At 41.2% G+C, this 25,215-nt stretch overlaps 3 long non-coding RNA genes across 3 annotated transcripts in view; 1 reads left to right on the top strand and 2 right to left on the bottom strand.

Annotated features, from left to right (window-relative positions):
* Positions 1 to 25,215, top strand: part of LOC145442726 (uncharacterized) — a 99,503-nt gene that overhangs the window by 18,089 nt on the left and 56,199 nt on the right. The window lies entirely within an intron of this gene.
* On the bottom strand, positions 1,458 to 3,204 carry LOC145443610 (uncharacterized). The gene is made up of 3 exons (XR_013916488.1): positions 2,858 to 3,204; positions 2,625 to 2,783; positions 1,458 to 1,719 (listed from the first exon to the last, which is right to left on the bottom strand). It is a non-coding gene; the product is annotated as an uncharacterized LOC145443610 (long non-coding RNA).
* LOC145442727 (uncharacterized) overlaps positions 12,150 to 25,215 on the bottom strand; it is a 309,441-nt gene continuing 296,375 nt past the window's right edge. Inside the window, exon 2 of the long non-coding RNA XR_013916143.1 lies at positions 12,150 to 12,549. This is a non-coding gene — a long non-coding RNA (uncharacterized LOC145442727). The remainder of the gene's footprint in view (positions 12,550 to 25,215) is intronic.

Raw genomic sequence — 25,215 nt, 5'->3', positions numbered from 1 at the left:
TGCACAGGTGTTAGCGGGCATACTAAGCGTTCAAGATTCAATAGGGAAGGAACAAAATGCTTATTATATCAATCTGAAATTGGTCAAGTTCTCCACGTCAAATCCAAAATAACTGATTAGTGCAAGAAGTCACAAATTGAAGAGTGGTGCATCCCTGCATAACGTATCCAAATCCTGGTGTGGTAGCTGCATCAGTGCACAGAAACTTGTTGACTTCATAACAACGTCTTCTCTACTTCAATATATACCAAAACCTATCTATAATTATGAGAACCATAACATTCCAACAAGGAAGGCTCAGCTGAAGTCAATATTGAAATACCCAATTGATACATTGATAATTATAGAGTGAATATCATTACTTTTCATCTGTACCGGTTCTGCTCATCAAATATCCTACTGATATTAATGCTTTGATAGCCGCGCAGTGGCTAGATGTACTGTATCAATAAATAACCTGTTCTGATTGCCCTATATCCTCTCCACACCAAACATACCTGCATTTTTAACAGTCCATCTGGCCGACAACCAGCCGTCTCATGCTAAGAAGCGACAACAAATTTGCCGGTTGTCGCATCAGTCAACCGTGAAGCATGAGCTGCTCATCTATCCGTAGGTTAGTTATCTATAAATAGACGCTTACGTGAAGCGACCTTTGACACGAACCAATCAGGTTGCAACAGGATGTAAACAAAGAACAAGGCCGGGCAAGCTTACTATGAGCGCTTATGGAAAAGGGTTGAAAAATTAAGGTTTTTAGCAAAATTACATTGAATTGGGAATAGCTGGCTTTGGTGAATGGTAATAACGTAGAGCTAGTATGTATTTGCAGTGTTCTAACCTACAATATACATGAATCGTGGCAAGCACTCATCAGCATGGTATGTCCAAATGAATGGATTTCTGACAACTTTTCGGATGGAGCAACTATTGCTGTATTATCCTTAGTCGTATACTAAAGGATTGTCTTACCGAATAGCATGTATTAGATTAATCTTGAGTCAGGATATGAGGGGTATTCAATATGCGTGTTTGGCCTTATGCGTTCTATTTGTGGAATCGTATATAGTACAGTCTACAGTCCGCATAATTATCTAGCAAATTACTGTTACACTGGACACTTGTCTGCATATTCAATGATCATATTAATATGATATATATGTTAGGCAATATGATCCGTTCCCAGCTGAAATCGTCATTTTTTGTTCTAGCTCGTGTATATTGAATCAATCAGGACAAATGCCGGATAAACACTGTGCTAATAGCCTGTGTAACTTGGAGATGGCTACCCAGACCGTTCCTGGTGTGCGCTTGTACCTTTCCCAGAGCCAATAACATGCATGGAAAAATGGAAAATCCGGATAAAGGCATGTGGACTTCCTTGTAGTCATCTGAAATCTCATTTTATTAATAAAATGACATATCTATTATTGTACCAAAAATATTGAATCGTGACATAATTTGATGAAACATTTAGAAACAATTCTGTGTTTCAAAATGAGTCCAATCTGAAATGCAGTCACACTTGATGCCACAATCGACTTGGTGTGTGTCTCGTTTTATTCCACTCTAGTTTTGCTGCTTGATGGTGTCTAATGGATTGAAATTGTTGAGAGCAATATATTCAATAATGAGATGAATAGTTGAAATTGGTAGCGGTGATTCGTGGCATGAGTCGGACGAGTACGCCTTGATAGGTGCCTGCACAGCAGTGTTACTCTGTAAAATAAACATATTATATATTTTGTGCAGGCTTGATAATGAAGCTGCAGAAAGAGGAAATCGATGGATAAAACGCAAGAAAATCAAATTTCTGGAAGAAGTAGAAGCACAAAACAGGAAACTCGTCCAGGAAAATTACAAATTGACGGACAATTATTGCTAGTGAAGTTCAGTTCTCAGAGGAGCATCATAATGTCAAAATATGCGAAGAAGCTGAAATTTTATGCTCGACTACAATAAATTATTTCTGAATTGCCCGACTTATCCTACTGACGTCAAATTTATAGTGTTGCTGTAAGCATAGTATTAAACCATTGGGTCAACCATATGTAACTGCTTCATATAAATTTCGATTTGGCCATGTAGATATGTGGTTCTTAAAAATGCACCATTTGCATTCATTCATGATTTCTCAAAACTAGAATGATTATTGACTGTCACTAAATCACATACAAATTTGAAAGGATTGGTGGATTGTGCTGCACTTACTTTTGTGCAGGAACTGTTCACAGGGACCATTTCAGATCGAAATATTATTGAAATATGTGTATTCGACAAGAAATGTGAGAAAATGATGGAGTTCAGCTATGGTGAACCAGGAAATGCTATCATGGCAGAAAAGGGATTCACCATTGAGCCTGAGCCAGACTGTTCCACAACAAGATGGCGAGACAACGTAACAACAAGATGGCGAGACAACGTATTCATATTGAACAGCTGATCACAGTTGATACACTATGCAGCATTGTGTATCAACTAACCAAATATGGACTAATTGTTTACACTAATTCAAGATTGAAAATTAACAGTGGTGTGCATAGCTCATTTAGATGCCCAATTTGTTGAATGAACAATTCTCTAGGTGTTATAAAACTGAAGACACCAGATACACCAAAATCTACCTCGAGGCCGGAGTTGATCGGTTGCGAGTACGGTCGAGATATTGCTTGTCAATCACGATCGAGCTCACTGATGCTGATGCAAATCACAATGTAGTCCTTGTAGCTTCAGGTGCTGGATTGTCTTAATCAATGCATATGCATGAGAGCATATATCAGAGCCTAATGTGAAAATAAATCATGGTTACAATATCTATTGCAGGAGTCTCTGACAAAATCTCTTTTTCCTTACTCACCCTGTCTTACAAGTGCAAGACGAATCAATAATGGATTTTCTGAGAATGTGTATTTCCATTGAGTGTGATATCTCACTTTTCCGCAAGTTGCGATAACATTGGCTGTTCACCAGAATATTGCTTCCACAAAGAGCGGATTGTCTCTTCAATATTTGTCCCTAAGTCGTGTACGTAGCGCTCCATGAAATACTTCGTAGCTTTCTCCGCGGTGTTAGAAGAAGATGCTGTTCCACTCAAATCCAGAAATTCGATAGAATCTCCATAATAGCTTTGAAGTTTCATATTCAATACACCAAAATTGTGATGCGTGGCAGCAGCTATATTTTATAGCATATATTTCTGAACATGAGATATGCTTGAAAATTTCGCTCGAGACCTGGGGCCTGAGACCTGGGGCCTATGAAATCGTCAAAATATGCATTACCACAATCCTATAGTATAGTATAAAACAATCGTCTCTTAATCCGAAAAGTTGTCAAAATTCCATGCATTTGGACACAGCACGCTGATGCGTACTTGCCACCATTCATGTTCATCCTAGACTAAAAGTTGCAACTACAACTACATACTAGCCAGTCATCCCCAATTCAACGTAATTTTTCTTAAAACCTTCATTTTTCAACCTTTTTCCATTAGGGCTCATAGTAAGCTTGCCCGGCCTTGTTCTTTGTTTACATCCTGCTGCTCGCGAGTAGCTCACTCAAGTGTTTCTATAGCTCAGTGCTATTGATTGGTTAATCAGCTATGCGTGAATGATCGCGACGACCGCAGTGGCTTGCTGATTATGCGCTCTGCTAGTTCAAGAAGTTCGCCACGGCAATGATTATGTAAGCGCATTGTACGTTGGAAGATTTATTAATAAAATGAGACACCTGGTCATTAAAGGTTCTAGTGTTATAGGTAACGATAGGTTTAGAGCAAAAATAATAGCCTGTTGGAGGCATGACAGAGGTGAAAGACCGAATGAATGTGAACTCATAAAACTAAGTATAGATCCGAGAAATCCCTGATATGCTCGAGAATACGCCAAGTGATCCTGCTTTTCTGGGTGGAGGTAAAAGCATATTTGTCATCGCCAAACCGGTGCTGCACACCATGCGATATGGATGCTGGACACAATCCTGTATGCTCATTGCTCACAAGATATGTGGGCTGACCGAGTAGCTTACATTGGAACTCTGAAGAAGTGTAACTGCCGCACTGCTTCAGTACATTCTCTTTTTATATCCATGTCTGGTTTGACTCAAGCCTTAGTCATGATGCAGCCGGTAATGATCTAAGTTTCATTAGGGATATGCTAAGCAATGGACTTTTGCTGGTCCTACCAGCATGGTCTGTGCTTACCTTTATTTTAGTTAGGCTCTTTCCGCGGCATCATTGGGCATTTTGACAGGCGGCATCATCGGGTACTTTGACAGCACTTGCGGGTAGAGTCATATGCTGTAAGAATTTGACAAGTGCCAAGCATAAATGACTGATTCTTCCAACCCTTACAGACTTCACCACGACAAGAGCCTAATAGATCAGACAAAGAAGAGTGTCATTGTCGAGCTTTATATTTGTATTCAATGATGGTACATATCCCCTTTGAAACTAGAAATTCATAGGCGTCTTTTCCAATATTTCCTTGCGTGTATTTGTGCTTTCCCTGAATGGGAAAGGTTACCTTGACAATAAACCATCCAGTCATGTTTTAACAGTCGTCATTGTGAATCACACACGTACCACAGGTTGGGAACCACTGCCCTAGAGCATTCAAAACGTCACCTATGTACAGGGCATGGTATGGTATGGAACGAAATTTCGGTATGGAATATGGAAAAGTGCAAATATGGTATGGTATGGAAATTTCTCAAGTATGGTATGTGTTTTAACTACTTTTTCCATACTTTGACAGTTTTGCCAGAACCATGACAATAATCCTACTTTCGATTCGTCAAATTGATTGCATACCACAGAACATCGCTCACTGTCTATATCTCAAATTGCGAATCATGACTCACCCATCCCGGTCGACATCTATTTGAAGTCGACAAAGTTTCGAAACGTGCATATCAATGAAAATAATATTATGGACCGCTGCCGCATTACAATTGCATTTCGCTTATCGTAACTTCCACTACGTAAATAAGCAAATGAAGTTTTAAAATCGTAGACTCTGAGAAGTTACATGAATATTAAGAATTGTGCAACTACAGTTGCCTATCAACGTTTCCAAGGCCGTTGTATGGTCAGACGCAGAAATACATGGCTTGGATGAGATTCTGCGATGATCATGCTCCATTTTTCATGACTACATAATATTTAAAACACACCATCCAAATGCAGGCTATTATAATTCAAGTTGAATCTAAATTACGTTAAGGGGCATCCTTTTTACCCAAGTGTTCATCATTTTGGTAGTAGTATGGGAACGCATCCTTGTGACTGTATAAAAAAAATCAGTAACTTTGGAAACCTCTTAAAAATTCTAATAGCCTCCAAGCTCTTTATAGCCCTTTCCAGTGTGTTCTTCACTGCCCAACAGTGAACTTTCCTATTTTTGAGGAACCTCATCAAATCGTACAAGAGTAACTTTTCTACTAATTTTCCCATCACAATTGCACAGGATGACAATCAATAAATTTTGCATTCTGATCATCCAGTGTCTTCTCCCAATCCGTAGCTTCTTTTTTTACTTACCTTAATTATCACGTTTTTTTTCAATCTTGTACTGTTGACACATATTTGCTTCAGGATCAGCTATTTTAGCAAATATATCCATATCCAAACAATTTTTCTCCCTGCTCTTCATTAGGTTTATTTTCAAATCTTCGCTTTTGATTACTAAAATCATTTTTAGTGAATCTCTGCTTCTGCAGCATCCTTTTCTAGTGGGGTAAGCTTCTTCAGCACTTTGGTCCAGTGCTTGTTTAATATCTTTCTTGTAACCATATCGTCAAGTTCAGACATGGCTCCTGCGTTGTTCCCAACAGAGTTGAACAGAGTAGCAATAAAATCCTCTTTATTCCTGTGCGACCAGAAAAGTGGATGAAGTGAAAATTCATCAAGTTTCATCTTATCATATACCGAACTATGTAACAAATGAAGGGCAGTTTCAATAGGCTCTCTTGAAAGATATATTCTTTCTTCATCAAAATCCTGTACGAAACAGCTTTTGATGTCTCTTTTGTGAATTTTCTCACCTAACTTGACACCATTTGTCAATATTAAATGACAGATATGTTCCAAATATTTGATATTATACCTGCGTTTGCTTTCATCAGTACTCCTACTCCAAATAAATGGACGATGTTGCCCATCACAACTAATTGTTAGCTATAGTCTTCGGACAAAGATCCATAAAATTAGTGTTGGTTTTCACTAGAATGAGTGCAGATAGCAGATGCTATATTCTTTGTTGAACGAGCAGATGCTATATTATTTATTGAACGTACTCTTGCAAGCCGTTTTGGCTTGGAGTTATATGTTATGGAGTCTGTATGAGTTTGCTGGTGAATACAACGAATATAGAAGGCTCGAAAAGGCCAGCGTCCCCCGGACAAATCTTTTATTTCCCCGTTGAGCTCGACATATGGATTTGCATAACTCTGTGGAACACTCGTCAAAGAAGCTAGCTTTCTCATGAAGTCGTGAAGCTTTCTCATGAATTCGTAAAGTAGCAGTGGAATATACACGCTTGACTTCTCTCGCTTTTAAATTCCAGTGAGAAGCCTTGACAACAGTTTCATCTTCGTTGTCTGGATGATGAACAGATAAGTCATCACTGCTTGCTTGAATCTTCTCTTGTGACTATTTCAGTCATCTATAAGATTTCCAATTTTCTAGCTAGCGTGTTTTACTCCGTTTCGTTTTTACTCCACCTGACCCAACATCCATCGGTGTAAACCGATACGTGCCCAGCTAGCACGCCCACTTGGTATCCAAGTGGAATTTAAGTGGTTAGGTGGGATGGATAAACGGAATGGGTTAGTAGCATGTGACCCACATCGAAACCAAGCGGGATTTTCATCCATAAAGATACGTGGTTATACCATACCAATCCCAGGTAGATTGCAATAAGTCTCTTCTCATTGGACCTATCAATTTGAACTCGGGGGAGTTTTACTTGTTGAGTTTTTGTAATCAAATCATCTTGAAACATGAGAAATCCACATATAGAGGAGCTTAGATTTCCCATATATCACCCACACAGGAACCAACCTTATTTTCCATCAATGTTATTTGGTTTATTTCATCGAATAATAAGGTGGTTCCGTATGTAGTAAAGTTTTCTAGCTATAATGCGATCCCTGTTGGTTGCTCGAACATCGAACATTAAAACCCCTACCATGCTTTACTTCGTCAATATGATTTGAACTGTTTAAAATTGACCGTTTATCACACTGAAGTGAAATTAAATTTCCGTTGCTAGAGTACTCAATTCCTCACAGCGTGCGTTATAATTTTATAGCGTAGATCCCATTACCTTTATCCCTTATCTGTATCTACTATTTTTAACTCAGGAATAATTTTACTCGTAAAATTTCTGTGATCAAATAATTTGAACTTGTGATTTTCGTCAATGAAGACGGGTCGATTTTCCATACGGTTCTCACATGTGACCGAGTAGTTTTCCGAAATAAATGCTTCTTTTATATTTTCCTACAGCAAGGTTTGTTCATCTATATCAGTGGTTCCCAACCTTTTTCGGTGGCAGGGCCAAATTTAGAATTTCAGAGTACGGCCGGGGCCGCACGAATACTAAGGCAATGAAAGGAACCCAAAATAGTCACCAAAATATGAAAATTGGCATTGTTCCGATCATTTGCTTGACGCCATTGGCCATTGTGTTGCCGCGCTCCCGTTGTTCAGAACAATCAACCTTTGCTGGCTATTTCGGAGTAGTTTTATTGTCCGGGCGAGATTTCAATTCGTATTTTTGGAATCAGTGCAACACTTGCTTTCGATAAACACCGACATATCAAATTATTCGGACGCTTGGGTCGCGAGCTTATAGGACTACCAATTATGCTGCTTTTTGCCGGCTAAGCAGTACGCATATCGGCGTATTCAATCGTGAGTCATTTGTTGCACATCTATCCGTAAATTAGTTATCAATACCCAGGGCCGTAACAGCACTTCGTCAGCCCCCCCCAAAAAAACGTTTCTCTTGGCCCCCCATAGGGTGATAAACAGAACTTCGAAGCCCCCAGACCCCCTCAGGCTAGGTGGCTGTTTACCGCTATTTATCATGTAAATCGGGTGTGCGTTTTAGGCAGCTTCTCTCGACTATTCGCGCAAAGCGCGAAAAATTTCTATAATTCATGATTGAATCGGTCAATATAATCGTGAATTGCATATACATTGGTATCAATTTTTATCCTCTCTCTGCTCACGTAATCAGATTGACCGGTTGAGCCGAGGGAGTTGTGTTTGAAAAGGTAGGACCACGCAATAATAATTAAACATCTTCGGGCGTATACCCGTTGGCAGGAACGAAACAGCACTTCGTCAGGCCCCCAAAACACTTAGGTCTTGAGCTCGCATAGGGTGATAAACCGGAACCCCGTGCCGGTTGTGCGCTTCTGTCACGAAATCAGGATCCCGGTTTAGTTGAGCCAGCGTGAAGCGCGTAAATATTCGATAATTCAAAATAAAATTGGTCAATAAGATCGGGAATTGCATATATATTGCTATCAATTACTTGTCCTCTCTGCCCATATAATCAGATTTATCGGTAGAGCTGAGTGAGGTGTCTTGGAAACTGTAGGGCCCGTAAATAATAATTAAACATATTCGGACGGGCGGACCCGTTGGTACGACGTCGTTACATGATGTTATTTGTTATTTCATGACCTCCAGTCTGCTATATCAAGAAATATAGGATCGCCCAAACATACCAAACTAAAAGATGCACACGATTTCAAATTGGTAGTTCTTCACTGGCATATAATTATTCCCTGCGGGATGGTAGCCTATTTGTCTCGTGACGTTCAGATTGCCAAGACAGGAACATTCGGCGCCAGTCATTTAGGCGCCTATGGTCAATTATACCTATTTGTATTTTGAATATACATAACGAAGTTCTCGGTCAGCGTAAGGGCTGTCCTTTTCTGCCAAGGTTTTTTTGCTGCCGATCGTTCTGGCACACTTCTTGAGAGTCGCATGTTACATGGCGAAAAACTTTATATGTCTTCGTGCGTCGTGGCGCGGTAATGGCCAACGCCGATATGCCCACTTCTATAAATCTTGTGTATTTTATCTTGGTCGCAGAGTACCCCATAATTAAGGTACTTGGAAACTTGAAATCGCGCGCAGCGCGAAAAATCTTTGAAAAAGTTGCATAAAATTTGATAAAATAATCTATAATTTATGCTAATTCACTAAATAATTTTGGGCCCCCTTCGAGCTCGCTCCCCCCAATTGGGGTGCGGCAGTTACGGTCCTGTCAATACGTATATCTATACCTATATCTATAGGTACTGCCCGTTCAACTTGAAAGTTAGGGTACATTGCATTGAAACAGTAGTGACGTAATCTTAGCAGTCTACTCACAGGGTACATTGCATTGAAACAGTAGTGACGTAATCTTAGCAGTCTACTCACAACTTTCCTGCAATCTTAATTGAAAACTCCAGACTCAAACCCAAGCAAGAGTATTTTATATAATATTTTTTCATAAATCGATTTCTCAATATTTTTGTGGGGGCCGCAAGAAGGGTAGCTGGGGGCCGCATGCGGCCCTCAGGGCCGCGGTTGGGAATCACTGCTATATAGTAAAGTCATATTATAATCGGTTTCCTATTTAATCATTTGCGATGATGGTCGCTGGGACATTTCCAAATTGAATTCCATCTCCATATGAAATGCATTCTGGTACTGGTAACGATCAGACATGGGGTAATCGCGATTAGTAATCGTAATCGATTACGACGATTACAGCATTTTGAAGTAATCGTAATCGCAATCGATTACATTCGAAAAAAATCCGAAGTAATCGTAATCGTAATCGACTACTTCCCATATCTAATCGATTTGTTTGTGAAAGAACGATTACTTTTTGTTTGTACAAGGACTATGACATAAACTGAATATTCGTGAACAAGAATGATATAATATACCACGTTAGCGTTAGCACAAATGTCTGTTTTCAAACGCCACTGACTCATTATTACGTCAGAAGTATTAGCTCCGCTCGTCATTGCGTAACAAGTATCCACACATAGTAAACAGACATGCGACGGACATTGTAGTGTGATTGTAAGAACACCTCTCGTGGTGTATATCAGGTTATCAATACACTACAGAAGCCGCTACGTCGCAGCAGGATATTGATCACCACTTTGCCTATAGTTTCAAATAGTAACTTATGTATTAATGTTTGGTTGTGCTTCGTTAAACGCAGTTTAACATTGCTGCTTGCAGTTTCTCGTAACAGCAGCTCGCTGTATATGTATTAAGTTGAAGGCAGAATTTTTATGTTAACCATATCTTATTCTCATATAACTACTTGAAACGGGCGTCAATCGTTATTTCACAGTTCGTTACTTAGCATTTGGACCTGCCGCCATAACCACCCGCTTATATAGCCTGACAATGCTGACATGTTAGCGTGGGTTGTAGCTAGAATCAGCAATTCAGCCAAAACAGCAATTACCCTGACCAACCGTTGGTCAATTTTCAAAAGTGAATTTCGTCAATAATATTGGTAATTGCATTATATTACTATTCATTTATAACCTCTCTGAGCCCCGAGTGTCAGATTTACCTGTAAAGCTGGGGCACGTAATTCATATTCATAGCATCTGGTATGTTGTTATAATTACTGTATGTTGTTAATTCGCGACCTCCAGTCCGTTATATAATCACAAGATATTGTACTCGCCCAAACGTAGCAGACTAAAAGAATATCTTTTGTGAGACGCACACACAAATTGTCATGGATTTATTCCTTTGCGGATGCGCCGGGTGACATTTGCATTGTGGGACCAGATTGGAAGGACAGGAGTTATTAGTCCCGCCCACTCAGCGCGGCTATTGACAATGGACGAATACCCTAAGTTTCGGCCAAGGGATTTCTTTGGTATCACATCCCGTGGAGTTGCGTGTTGGCCGAAACTGCTTATATGTTTTGGTGTGTTGTGGGATCGTGGCGCGGTAATGACCGGCTACGAAATGCTTGTTTCCATAAAATATAGCCTATGCATGTTTTTTTCTTGAGGGGAAGAGGTATGCATTTAAAACCCAGCTATCTACTGGAGCAGGGGTCACCACCTGTTTTGAAACAAAAAGCTACTTCTTGTGTAGTGTGTACTGATTATTGCGACGACCGACGGGTTACCACGTACTCCCGTCGTTTATCCATGTTCAGTTGGATTTCTTCACTTAGAGTAAGACAATCAGAGCACTGGGCCGGGTGTCCGCCCCTTACCAAGAAAAAAAAAACGCTCACTCGCACGGAATCACACCAGCTCCTCCAAGCTCAGTTGCGTTGCTGCAGTGCGCGCAGAAGAGCCGATCTCCGCGTCTAGACTCGGGAATATTAACTATATAGATTCCCGTTGAGCCGCCGCTTGGGCGAAGACAAGCAATGCCCCGAGCGACTGCGTTCGTATGTTCCTTGGCGTCGGCCGACCCATGTTCAACTGCTGCTCATATGAAACGAGCTTCAACTATCAAATCTCTCATTTGGATATTTGCTACAGTGCAGTGGTGGCCATACGAACGGGGTGGGGGGGGGCTGGGCGAGACTTACCGGGGGCCCCCTATAAGAATCTCTCCGTAACTTATGGGGGACGTCGCCCCCCAGACCCCTCTTTCGCATCTGTTATTATTATCTATCTATCAAGGTTTGGCCAGGTGCTGGATTCGTCCATGTCTATTTTTTCATGTGTGCAAAGATACACGACATTAAAACTAAGTAATTCTACCGCATGCAGAGACGTGATGATTATCGGGATATGGTACTTTTCTAGCAAATGCAAGATTTGATGATGATTGACACATCTATACGGAATCCTATTCTTGCCTTACACGGATTTCCATGTTTATTCGTTATTATCCTTGAAAAAAGCGCATAACTCAAATAGGGGAGCCCTTCGGCCAGCACCCCTGGCGACCGCCCACCTTGCCCACCCCAAAAGCCACCACTACTACAGCGACCGCGGGCGACTCATTTGGTCCGCGTTGGTGACCCCTGTACTAGAGATATATTTGAATCGCAAAGCTCGGAAAACATTTACAAGAATTATTTAAATTCTCGAAAATGCTCTATAATATATGTTGGTTTACGAAATACTTTTGAGTCCCCTTCGAGCACGCACCCACTCTATTAAGGAATTTTGGGCGCGGCATGTAAAGACCTGGCAACAATGCAAATCGTTGGATGCGATAAATCATCCACTATAAAGTTGGGCAATTGATATATTATGACGTAATAAGCAAATGACGCATGATGAAGAAAGTTGATATCTCATTAAGCCTTTTCATCGCAGTCCTTGTATTGTCTTCCCATATATCATTTAAGATTATAGTCCTAAGCTAAACAAATGTAATCGTGAGTAATCGTGATTACTTTTTCAATGTAATCGTAATCGTAATCGACTACTTCCTGATTTTGCTGTAATCGTAATCGTAATCGTAATCGCGTGATTCCGAAGTAATCGTAATCGCAATCGATTACATTCATAAAGTAATCACCCCATATCTGACTCGAACTAATGTTGGCGAGGGAAAATATACAGACATGGAGGAGGGCGATTACTGTGAACATATCTCGATAGAACTCATACGAGGTTTTGAAATGTGTTTCCCCCATGATGCAAGAACGAAAGTACACAATATAGACCAGTGGTCGGGAACCTTTTTCGACCAAAGAGCCATATTGGCCCAATATTTTCAATTGCTAATCCCAAAGAGCCATACATGTCAATCAACTGCTACGCCAAAATTGAACATCCGTGACGTATTGGTAGCACTAAGATATGAAATTCGTAGTGTGCGCCAGTAGTAGTATAGATCGGTCGCGAACGGCTATGGGGTTCTTATGGGCCCGCTGGTGAGGTGCCGCGAAACTCGTGTTGGTGATGGCACCCTTTTGACCCCCCTTCCGCTGGTGAGGTGCCATGTGTTCTTATGGGATCTCTGGTGATGGTACCCTTTCGGGTATAGGTTGCGTCGGTGATGTGCCGTGAAAACTCGTGTTGGTGATGGTACCCTTTCAGACCCCCTATCGCTCATGATGTGCCATGTATTTTTACGGGATCTCTGGTGATTTGCCATTGTTTCTTACGAGATCTCTGGTGATGTACCATTGTTTATCATGGGATCTCTGGTGATACCACCCTTTCAGGTATACGTTGTGTCGATGACCTGCCTGATAACGTTACGGGTATACGGATCTCTGGTGAAGTGGTGTTGAATATCAAGTATAGTAAACAGTGACGCCATTACTTAGTATGTGTGGTTTGCATGCATTGTATGTGCACCGTGACCTGCGAGAGGCACTGGTGCGGGGGAGAACGTGAGAGCGGCGGCGGTGGTATGTCGGACTAAGTTTGCCTGTACTAATTCTGTTAATACAATTACTATCTACAAGGTATCGCGGCAGTATGTCGACGGTGAGGATAACGGACCTTATGCCTTTGTATGTGGACTTCGCTACTTCGGGGGATGTAGCTGTGTGGCTGGATAAATTTGAGACTGTTGTGAAACTGCGAGGTTACAAGCCAGAAGAATATGTTCCTCTACTGTTGGACACTGCGGCGTTCTCAGTATATAGACAATTAAGTGACGAGGATAAAAAGCAGTACAATAAAGTAAAGGCCGCTCCCTTGGCAGCGTTTGGCGTCAATTGTTACGATACGTACGGCCAGTTTCAGCGCAGGACTCTTCAAGAAGGTGAGAGTGTTGATGTTTTCCCAGCTGACCTCCAGAGACTAGCTGCTCTTGTGGGTATGGATCCTGATGCTTCGGAACCGATGGTAAAGTGCGCTTTTGTGACGGGGCTTCCGATCGATGTGGCATGCCAGCTAAAATCTTTTGCTGAAATTGAGAAACTGAAAATTGGTGAATTGGTGATACGAGCTAGAATGATCTTGCCCACCAGGGTGCCTGTTGGTATGCTCTGTGCGGCTGGCACATATAAAAGGAAGACTTTTGAGTGCTTCGCTTGTGGGAAAGACGGACATATAGCACGCGAGTGCCCAACTAGGGATAAATGGAGACGGAGTTATGGCCGTGGACAGCCGCCAATAGAGTGTTTTGAATGTGGTAACCCTGGTCATATAGCTCGGTTCTGCAAGAACGGTGCTGCACGGCCAATCAATCAGGGAAACGGCAATGGGGAACGGTCAGCATCGGATGGGTTCCCCAGCCACCGACAATGAGGAAAAAGGTGCTGCCAATCATTTCTGTAAAAATATTTGGACTATCTGTAGAAGCTCTCGTTGATAGTGGTTGCCAGAGATCAGTGGTTCGAGAAGATGTGTGTAAGCAATTGGGCGTGCCAGTGAAGGGCCCAAAACTAGTTGTGGAAATGTTGAATGGTGAATTGACACATGTCGCCAAATTGATCCTCATCCAGTCAAGTGGGAACACGGGCAATTGTCGGTGGATAAAGTATGGAGTCGGTTGGCATTAGACATTACTTACGTTGGTGGGCAGCCTTACCTAAGTATGATTGATTGTGGTCCAAGTCGATTTGCGATATGGAGGAAGATAACAACCGAATCTACCGAACAGGTTATCCAGCATCTAGGCCAAGTGTTGCTGGAGCGTGGGGCTGTTGACGAAATTTTGAGTGACAATGGTAGTTGCTTCAAAAGTCACAAAATGTCACAATTTTTGAGGAATTGGGGAATTGGCCATGTATTCAGCTGTGCTTATAAACATTCTGGAAATTCCATTGTTGAAAGAAATCACAGGACCATCAAACGGATGGTGGCCAGGACTGGTGGTAGTGTGGGTGAAATGGTGTATTGGTATAATAATACCCCAAACTTTGAGAATGTTGTACCAGCTGAGAGGGTATTTCGTTATGAGTCTAATCTTCCAGATGGAGAGCGGGGAGCAGCAAAAGACCGCAAGAGACATTTAAACCCATACAACACTGGAGAAAGAGTCTTTGTGAAGCCACCTAATGCGAGGTGTACATCTGTGTGGAACGAAGGAACTGTGACGGATATTGTTTCAGACTCGGTTGTTGAAGTGAATGGGACAAACCGGCATATATCACATATAAGACGTGTAATGGATTGCGGCCCAGATCAGGGGCAAAGCCAGAGCAGAATGCCACATCTGATTGACTTATTTCCAACTGATGACGAAAAAGCTAGTGAATCGACAATGGCTTCGGGAAGTGAACCGTTGGGTGAAGAATTGATGCCAGAAGTAGAACAAAGACCATCTCGCAGAAGGGCACAACCGGGTTGGTTGACAGACTTTGATATGGGATAGTATTTTATTCTAGTGTGTTGTATTGTTTAGTGATTTGTTTCATTTCGTTCGCTATGTGATCTTGAGATCAGGGGGGTATGTGGTTTGCATGCATTGTATGTGCACCGTGACCTGCGAGAGGCACTGGTGCGGGGGAGAACGTGAGAGCGGCGGCGGTGGTATGTCGGACTAAGTTTGCCTGTACTAATTCTGTTAATACAATTACTATCTACAGTATGTATATTCAAAAATATTATATATGACCAATTTGAAGTAATCCCAACGTTTACGGTGAGTGCGACAATGATATATCGTTATTCTTATGGCGGGGGTCGCAAGCGGCTCTTATGTCTTATGACGGGGGCGGCAAGCGGCTATTGTGTCTTGTGGTCGCACGGTAACCCTTTTCAGCATAGGGATCGGTCGCACGCGGCTTCGTTGTTGGCATGTCGTACTTTCGGGTATAGACTGCAGGCGGCATGTCGTACTTTTAGCAAAAAAGGTGTGAGATAGTTTGCTAAATCTAGGAATCACTTGCAAGGTAATATTTTGGTAATTAGTTTGTCACAGAACCTGCGTAGACGGTGATTCCAATACCAACAATAGCCGCGTTCACATACTAACACTCCAAATAGGTGTGAAATAGTTTGCAAACCCTGCGATCGCTGACAAGATAACGTCTCGGACATAGCCATCTTTCGCGACTTGGTGTTACATGCATGCCGATCGCTCACGCGGTGAAATTTGAGTATGCAGTTTGTCACAGAACTTGATTTCACTCGTAAGATTTAATAAGTAACGAATAACAGAACCACAGTGTCGCTAACTTGAATGGTGACAAATTGTCACTTATTTCTGCTCTAACCCTAACCCTTTGTGAAGTGAACGCTTATTCAGAAAGGTGTGAAATAATTTTAAAATCCTACGTCCGCTCACAGGGTAATGCTCCAGACATAGCAATCGCTCACGATTTGGTGTTACAGACATACCGATCGCTCACAAGGTAATATTTCGTAATTAGTTTGTCACAGATCCGTCGCAGACGGTGATTCGTAAACCAACAATTTGACACTTTCTGGTGTTCGCTATATGTTTTGACACTTTGGAACGTGGTTGACTTTAGTTGTATGATAAGAATCATGCGAATATTCAAGCAATGTATCAATTTGACAACTTGAAATGAAACTTACTACACAGCTCAAGTTGATTCGTATCTGAATGTGTTAATTCGGTACAATTCTAATTAATTTGAGAAATCTTTTTAACGTGATCTTTTGATTCGACCGTAACCTGAATATTACTGACACCGACTTTCAGTCACATTGAATTATTCACACATTCGTGCCGCTGTTTCCACACCTATAGAATCAATACCAACTATAACTCAACAAGAATCAAGAATCACAAGTATGTGCATTATACAGTTATTGTCTTTGTCCACTTGAAATCAAACTCTTAATACAAACACGCATCTTATCACTTGTCAACTCTATCATGAAAATCCTCGAACCTGTATTATTAAGAATGTTATAGTACGGCGTCGGATTTCCAAGTGAAAACGGTATTGGCACTCAGGTAAATGACAGTTTTCCAAACGAAAAGGATTTGTTACCCAGGGAGAAAATATATTTCCAAAAGAAAATGATTAGTTACTCTAGGTAAAAGTATTTTTCCAAGTGAAAATGGTTTGTTAGTTTGGGTAAACGCCAGAACTCCAAAGGAAAATGATATTTTTACTCAGGTAAACGGTGGATCGCCAAGTGAAAATGGTTTGTTGCTCAGGGAAAAAATATATTTCCAAGTGAAAAAGGTTTGTTACCCAGAGAAAAAATATATTTCCAAGTGAAAAAGGGTTTGTTACTCAAGGGAAAAATATATTTCTAAACGAAAATAGTTTGCTACTCTAGGTAAAAAAAAAATATTTCCAAACGAAAACGATATTGTTACTAGGGTAAGAGGTGTGTGTTCAGTGTCGTTGGTCTTGTTAAACGTAGTTGTCCGGTTGTACAATATACTTGTCGTGAGTCTACAATTAAGAAGGGGGAGAATGAAAACACTATTATGAGTGTCAGAAGGTTGTTGTATGTAGATTTGACAGTAACCCTATCATTCGCATGACAAACACAATCATGACTGTGAATACATTAACTAACTTGTTCGGTCCCGATCCATGCGATAGACTTCTATCTCCTTACATTCAGTCGTGTCGTGTCCATTTCAATACGGGGCCCACATGTATGACATGCACACACTCACGCCGTAAACAGAAGTCGATGATTTTGAATAATAAAAATATTTCTTGATTACATCGGAATGTCTATGTTGCAGAAAGTAAATACTTTTATGGTGTTGTGTGTTTAATGAAAGCGATTGGTTACAAGTATGTTTTGGGAAAATAAAATTCATTTTTCTGTATGTGGCAGTTTGTGAGGAAATGAAAATAGATTCGTGGTTTTAATTGAATTGCGCTTTTTTAATGTACGCTTCAGCATGGAGACTTGACGCTGAACAACAACTCGATTCACTAAACAATTTGTCACTGGTGTGTAAAGGGTTAGGAAAATTTTAATACAGCTCCATCTACTGGTTGTTTTGTTGTGAGGACAATCATGTGATGACTCAGCACTTTTGGGTAGCAAAGTTTTGTGCGTTAGATTTGTGGAACATGAGTCTAATACACACTCTTTTGCGGAAGTAACAAGATTACTGCGATGACGTTGGTAGACCTCTCGAGCAGTGAACAGGGTTTTTGTTTTTGAAAGATGTATCGATGTCGGTATAATGTTTTCTAAAAGTCAAACTCGGACGGATATCATGACTGTATAGGACTTACGATGAACATTATGCTTATACAACTTTGTTTCAAGAACTATGATATTTCTGTAAGGTGTGTCGGATTATTTGAATATTTAGATGCGTGACCATTCGTGTAAAAAGTTCTTGTGACATCAGAAACAGTTTGTAGAGTATAACCAAACATTTAGTTTCGTAGTGTGGGGAAATCGAGTAAAGTTGATTACTTTGTGTGATGTAAATATCCTTCATACTTTTGTAAGAGTTGTAGGGATGATCATTCGTATCCTACAAAGTAACTAGTTGATACAACAAAATATTGAATGCCAGTAGTTAGATAAATGTGCGGAATCCCCTCATTCGCGATTTATAATAAACAAACAAAGATTATCAATATAATAAACAATGAAAGAATTAGCTCATTCTCAATTTTGCAGCAATACTTTTATGACCCTGTGTGCGGCAATCAAAAAAGGGGGAATAATTAACGATAGAGAGAAAACGAACAAAGAATCTTGATTGACCTTTGTACTCAGACATGAGACTTGGGTCATTCTACTTGTACTTTTCCACTCGCCTCCTGATTCTACCTGCCTTTATTCTAGGGTTTGCGAATATGTTGAACGTAATCAGCTTCCAAAATATCGATTGACCTTTTGTACTCTGGCCAGACGTGAAACTTATTGATTAGTAATTCTACTTGTACTTTTCCACTCATGATTTAATCTGCCTCGCTTGACCTCTGGACAAGGACACGAAACTACAGCTGACTCCGGTCGTACGAGACTGGGCTTGGTAATAGTCGCCTGCCGACAAATCGCCCTGACCTATCGTTTTGTGGTTCAATTTCGTGACGGGGCTTTGGGAATAATTGCCTGTGAAACCACCCTGGTTGACTTGTCGTTTCGCGATTGACTCGATTTCGTGTACGGTGGGGCATAGGAATAATTGCCGGGCGTGACGTCAATAAAGTTTTCTCCTGATCGGTGAGATCCTGGTGCGTGTTTTAGGTGTCTATACGTTCGGGTGTGCATAGTGACGCTTGTAGTCTGTTCGATACTGTCGTACTTGCTCACCTGTTGCTTTGTTGTCGACTTAAATAGTAAGGAGAAATGATCTGTTCTGGTTATAAATATGAGTGTGATTTCGAGTCATATCGAGAACCAGAAAGAATGTTGTGTATTAGAAATAGGTATTAGGCGCCCCCGACATAGATTAACTTAAATAAAGTAACATTGTGAATATAATAAGTAATTAAAGAAATAGCTGATTCTCAATTTGGCTTACATCAACGTGTTAATTTCCGATATTACGTACCTCGTAATTGGTGCAAGCAACAACTGCTGTTCCACACCTTTACCGCGCTCTAGCGTCTTCATATAGGACAGACAGTTCCAACCAAACAATGTATTTATGATGGGTTCTTTTACTGCTTCACGTCTGGTGTTCGCGTGTACCGTAACATATCGTCAACACTTGTTATACCAACACCTCCAAGCATATTTACAATATCATACTAAGGATATATTGCTTCGGCAGCCACGCACTGTCGTTCGAATTCGACTAATTTCGCTGCAGACAATCAGTTGTGCTCACGTGTGCCGTAACATATCCTCAACACATGTTATGCCAACACCGCCGAGCATATTTGTAGCATCATACTACGGATATATTAAATTAAAAGTGTTACCGTCAGAGAATTGCTGCGTCATGCCTTCGAGCCTCGTATTCCCCGTTTGAACTCGGTAACTGCGAGTACGATGTCAGATTCAATTGTACAGTGACGAATCGGGGTAGCTCGCTTCATCGGGGATCAGTGGACTGACCTTATTTGGCTGAAACGCGTTCGGTGGTGCAATAATGGGAATGAATTGTGACAGATCATATGTGATGTGATCTATAGCCTGCTTTCGGTGAGGTGTAAAGATGAGTAGGAGATTTCGAAATCTGAATCCACTGCGACTATAGGATTGCAAAATCAAAGTCCAAAAAATCCGACTGACCCGTAAGGTCCTGGTTTCTCCATATATTAGGCTGGGTAAAATGTGGCATAAATCCGACTCTCAAAGACACTTGGCCGCATCCAGTCCGCGTTTAACCAAAACTGATGAAATCTACGCCGGAAACGAATCGAGACCACCCCGTCCAGACAAAACAGTTCCGCTGTAAGGGGAGTGTCGTTGTAATTTGCGTACAGCGAAACTTTGTATCGACTCATTGGCGGACTTCTGTTTGTCTGCCCAGGTGTTATTAGTGTAATTAGATTTGCCACCACAAGGAGCATATTGGCAAAATCACACAACGATAACAACTTTACCCGTCAACAACTCTCATGACTTGTCGTTGGTACGCTTCCAATTTCAATGTGGTCGGATGTACGAAAATCAGCTGTGATCAATCGAGCGTGACAAAATCGATGTCAGTCATCAATCCGCCTGTTTGACAAAACTCGCGTTTTCGGGTTGACAGCAACACAATGTGATACATTTGATGTCCCCGTCGACCCTCCTATTTAATAGGGTTACCATACGGCCTCATTCAAGGGGGCATATGTCCTCCTTTCCCCAGATATGTCACCCCTTCGCCCAAATGTACTCTCTTTCTGTCAATTTGTCCTCCTTGTTAGCCTAACATATCCAAAAAAACACCACGAGTAACGTAAAATGGGGGCCTAGATTACAAAAGTCGGGTATTTACGTAGCCAAATCGGAAAAATGACGCTATGATGGTATTTTGCAGGCTATTACGGGGATACGAGGGCCTGTGTAAACATGTGAATAGTAAAAGCGCCCCAAACTACCGTTACATGAAAAAGATCGAGCGCACTCGACCATGTCGGGGTATATCCACCACAGTACAGCCAAATGATCCTATGTCGTACCGAGAATACCCGGGGTGGTGGTACATCATTCTCACGAGATGTAGTTGGAACGCGTGTGAAATCGTCATCGTCCGTTACTCGACTGAAGCAAGTCGCCACTGCAATCTCTCTCTGTGTATACACAACGTGCTGAGCACTGCAGATCCAGACGAAACTACGAGTTCTGGCGAGGTTATCGAGATAGCTGGAGCGATTTACAACACATGCTACATTTACTTCAAATGGAAGGACAAAATATAGCTTTGGAGTACTCAAGTAGTTTTGAAGAAATGTCGGTATAGTGAAATCGTTTTTCTATCCTAATTATAAAAGAGTAGGCCCCCATAAAACTGTCGTGCCAAAATGCAGTTTCGAAGCAACCCAGTAATTTGTAAATCTTATTTATGGGTTGCACGATGTGTTAATTGATTAGAGAGAAGCAGACACGGTGGTGCCTGTATAACAAGGCTGTTCTCAAACCAACATTGTCTTCTTTATTATCGGCGAGATATGGCTTTGCAGTGACATTGCGGTCGTTAAAATACATTGATTAAATACGATTTATCCCTCGTATATGGGGATCAATGGGCGAATAATGTATCGATTCAGCAATTCGGCACGCCAAGTACCTAATTTTCTTATATCCGGCCCGCCGACTGAAGAAGTTGCCCGCCCCCTTGTATAACAAATATATAAATGGTGCAATAGCGACAGCTAACGGTTGTCGATCATCAAAAAAAAATACACCTAAGCAGTAATCTATACAGCTGTCAAGAATAAACTAGGAATATCTGTGTGGGTCGCCTTGATTGACCCATGGGCAAGTTTAGACACGAAAGTATTTTGAGGTGTGATATAACCCTAGTAATTGTACTATATTTTTCCACGCACACATACCACAATCGAAAACTGGGTTCGCCCGTCTCATTCCCAGCGATTGCCTCGCGCAAAAGTGTAGGGTATAAGTGACCATGGATCCACACCAAGTCTGTCCACCACTTTCGAGTAGATACCAATCGAGGTCAGTCCTATCAGCTGTTTGAGAAAACTCGTATATTCAGTAAAGTTGACGGCAATGCGATATATTTCATGACCCCGTTGATACTGATGGGGGTTGCCCTACGTCCTCCTTCGCCAGGAAAATGTCCTCGCACAAATGTACTCCTTTTTTTGAATTTATCTCCCGTTTCAGCTTAAAATACCCAAACAGACCATGAATAACGCGAAATGAGGACCTGCGAGAGACGGGTAGGGTCTATCTTGCTGTGTCGCATAATCCTGTTATTCAAATATAGGATTCTGGTGTAGGTCTGATTGATAACTTTATACAAGTAAGGTAAACTCATTACAAAACTACTTTCTGCTTTTTAAAGTCAAACGTCTAAAGAGTAAGCCATTTCATCTGAAACGGGTGAGGATTAAGTTAAAAAAAACGACTTGGGTATATAACACAAGTACCGAGTACTCGAGTCAGTAGCGTCTTTTGACACCACTACTCTACCCAAGTCCACAACAGACAAACCGAAGAAATAATATACAGATATGGAAATAACCCACGATATTTTCCGCTTACACGTGTCAAAAAGGGCTGGGCAAAATGATTCGAGTACTCGAATCTGAATCGAGTAGTAATTTTAATGATTCGAGTCGAGTAGTAAAAGAGGATTTTTTCGAGTACTGAAATTTTACGGTCCTCTCAACTGAAAGTTAATTTACTGACGAGAATTATAGTTTTGATACTATTTTCCACTGAGGAAGCCGTGAAACCTTGATTGGCCGTGTTTGAGCACACCTAACACAGTTTAAAGCTACGAACGTTACTGGAAATAACACATTTCCGAAGTCATTATCATCCAACAAAATTGTTAAGAAGTGCAATGAAATCGGTATGGTCGAAAAAATACCAAAGTATCTTTAATGTGATGGATAACAAGCATTACGTTCTTTGTGGTGGCATAAAAGGTTCATATTTGGACTTCGACATAGTACATCCTGTTGTGACGTCATAATGAGTGATACTCGATTACTCGACTCGACTCGAAGCATATTACGTGATTCAGAATCGAATCACTCAGGTACTCGATTTTGCCCAGCCCTAGTGTCAATACAACTCGACAGTCAAGGTCACCTGGCTGCGGCTTGCAATTTGAAAGAGTTTGAAAAAACCGGGGGTGGTACCTAAAACGTGGTATTGTTTTGTATATTTCAGTGAAGCAAATTCAATTTACATCTCAAACCACTTTATCCTGTGCCCGCCTCATTAAAAATCGATCAAAACCTGGTCACCACCTGCGTAATCAATCCGCTGTGTGTAAAATGGAATACCATGTTGGTGTCGATCGTATAGTAATTTTGCGATTTGCGTCGATCTGCTGTCGAACAGATATACTTTTGCACACCCTTGAAATATACAGTATTACCGTGTTGTCTATATTACGGCTCTGTGGTTAGACAATACAGATTAGCGACACCCCCAGCCTGATCAATAGTGGGATACTCAAGCCCGTAAAACTCTCATTATCCTGTGAAATTATGCGACGCGTTTGGCGCCGCGACGTTGTCTTTGTAGATCACTATTCAATTAGATCCCTCTCACCAACATACATACCGCCTGGTTATCAAGTGTTTTTATGTATGATCTACCCCCACTGTCTAGCGAGACGAGCCCACGGATTTTGGTGTCTGATTGATAATGTCGTAAGAGCGTGGCAAATTCCTTTACAAACTACTTTACACATTTCAAAATCCCAACACCCGAAAAGTAAGTAGCTAAAACTGTTGAAGCGGAGGCAGTCTGAGACATAACGACTCATATAGCACAGATGGACAAATCCTAATCGAGTACTTCGGATAGAGTCGCATCCTTGAAATCGTTATTTCCTCAACAAATCGATACAAGAATGGATCTGCATGGAAATAAGCCTGAATATGTTCTGGTGACACTCGTTATGGAAAGCTAAATTCACAATTCGCCTGCTATGCCCACATCCCCAACAGAACATATTGACAATTAATATCAGTCATATACTACAGAAATAACCAATTTACTCGAATGGTACCATGACTGAATTACTGTAGTGTAGGCGAATCAGCGTCTACTGATCCTCACAGTTGCCGTTTAAACAGGTTTTTGCTGGGGTCAACTGTGATCGGGCACGGCTCATCTGCTACTTGCAGACTTATACGCGCGTGGGTTAAAAAAAAATGGCTCGGATGCTATGTCAGCTCAGAACGACAATTCGAAGTTTTAAACGATACGGTTGGTACGTAAAGCCTCGTTATTCCCGCGTATTGTTGGGGTAAAACCTTAAAGACAGTTCCACATCGAGCTGATGAAAATGCGTGCCCGAATCGTGGTCAACTCTAGTCAAGCCTAACAGCTCTGCTATCGTCGCATGATACGGAGGGGGTCGCTAAACTTTTATAAACTATTAAAAGTAAGTGGCTTCCTAAAGAAGGCTAGCCACATTGATAACTTGGTGCAGTGCGAGTAGACAGAATCGACTCGAGTACCCGGAAAAAAGTAGCGGCATTGCTGACAACCTCTGTGTAGCTGGTGGCTTGTACGTCTCGCACGGTAACCGTCTTTATTGTCCCGCACCGCGACCCGTCAGGACCCCTGCTGTGTGCTATTATCTTTACAATTTATCACTCGTAATCACACCGTGTGAAACAAAACCTCTGACTTCGTCAAATAAAACAGGACATCTACAAAAAGGTATTAAAATCACCCGATGCTAAAATAAGTCGTACGGTAAAATTAGTAATAAGGTATGCCTCCGGGGCGCCCGTCCATGCCCCCGTAACCATACGTTTCGGAAGGGTATACCGAAAGCCTCTTTACACTGTGTGATCAGACTAGATGACCTTCACGGTCTTATCGATCATTCCTATCTATTACCGAATACTGTGCAAAGTATATTTTCTGTACCACCATCACTGCCGTTTGTTATGTATTTTGGGTTGTTTAAAATAAAGACTCTCTCTGTGTTTTTACTCGTGTGGTATTGCAACCAACCCCCATTCGCAAATCCACATCTTTCACCGTCAGACGATAAATGGAATTTTGTAGTATTAGTGTTATCAAAACTGTCACATAAAGTTGACCTGCTGTGGATCACTAATACTCGACTAGGGCGAGTCGTGTCTATTGCAATACCGTCTCTTTTATCTCTGTATTACACCACTAAATGACTATAATACCAACATTGAAGCTTCGGACACGCTCAAACAACACGAAATTATACAGACGCGAACAATATTTATTGGTAGACTCGTATTACAATAT

Source organism: Botryllus schlosseri, chromosome 7 (genome assembly GCF_051294905.1).
Source record: "Botryllus schlosseri isolate E-star chromosome 7, Bs_hap1, whole genome shotgun sequence".
Taxonomy (NCBI): domain Eukaryota; kingdom Metazoa; phylum Chordata; class Ascidiacea; order Stolidobranchia; family Styelidae; genus Botryllus; species Botryllus schlosseri.
The sequence above is the reverse complement of the archived record's forward strand: the minus strand, read 5'-3'. Positions and strand labels throughout refer to the sequence as shown.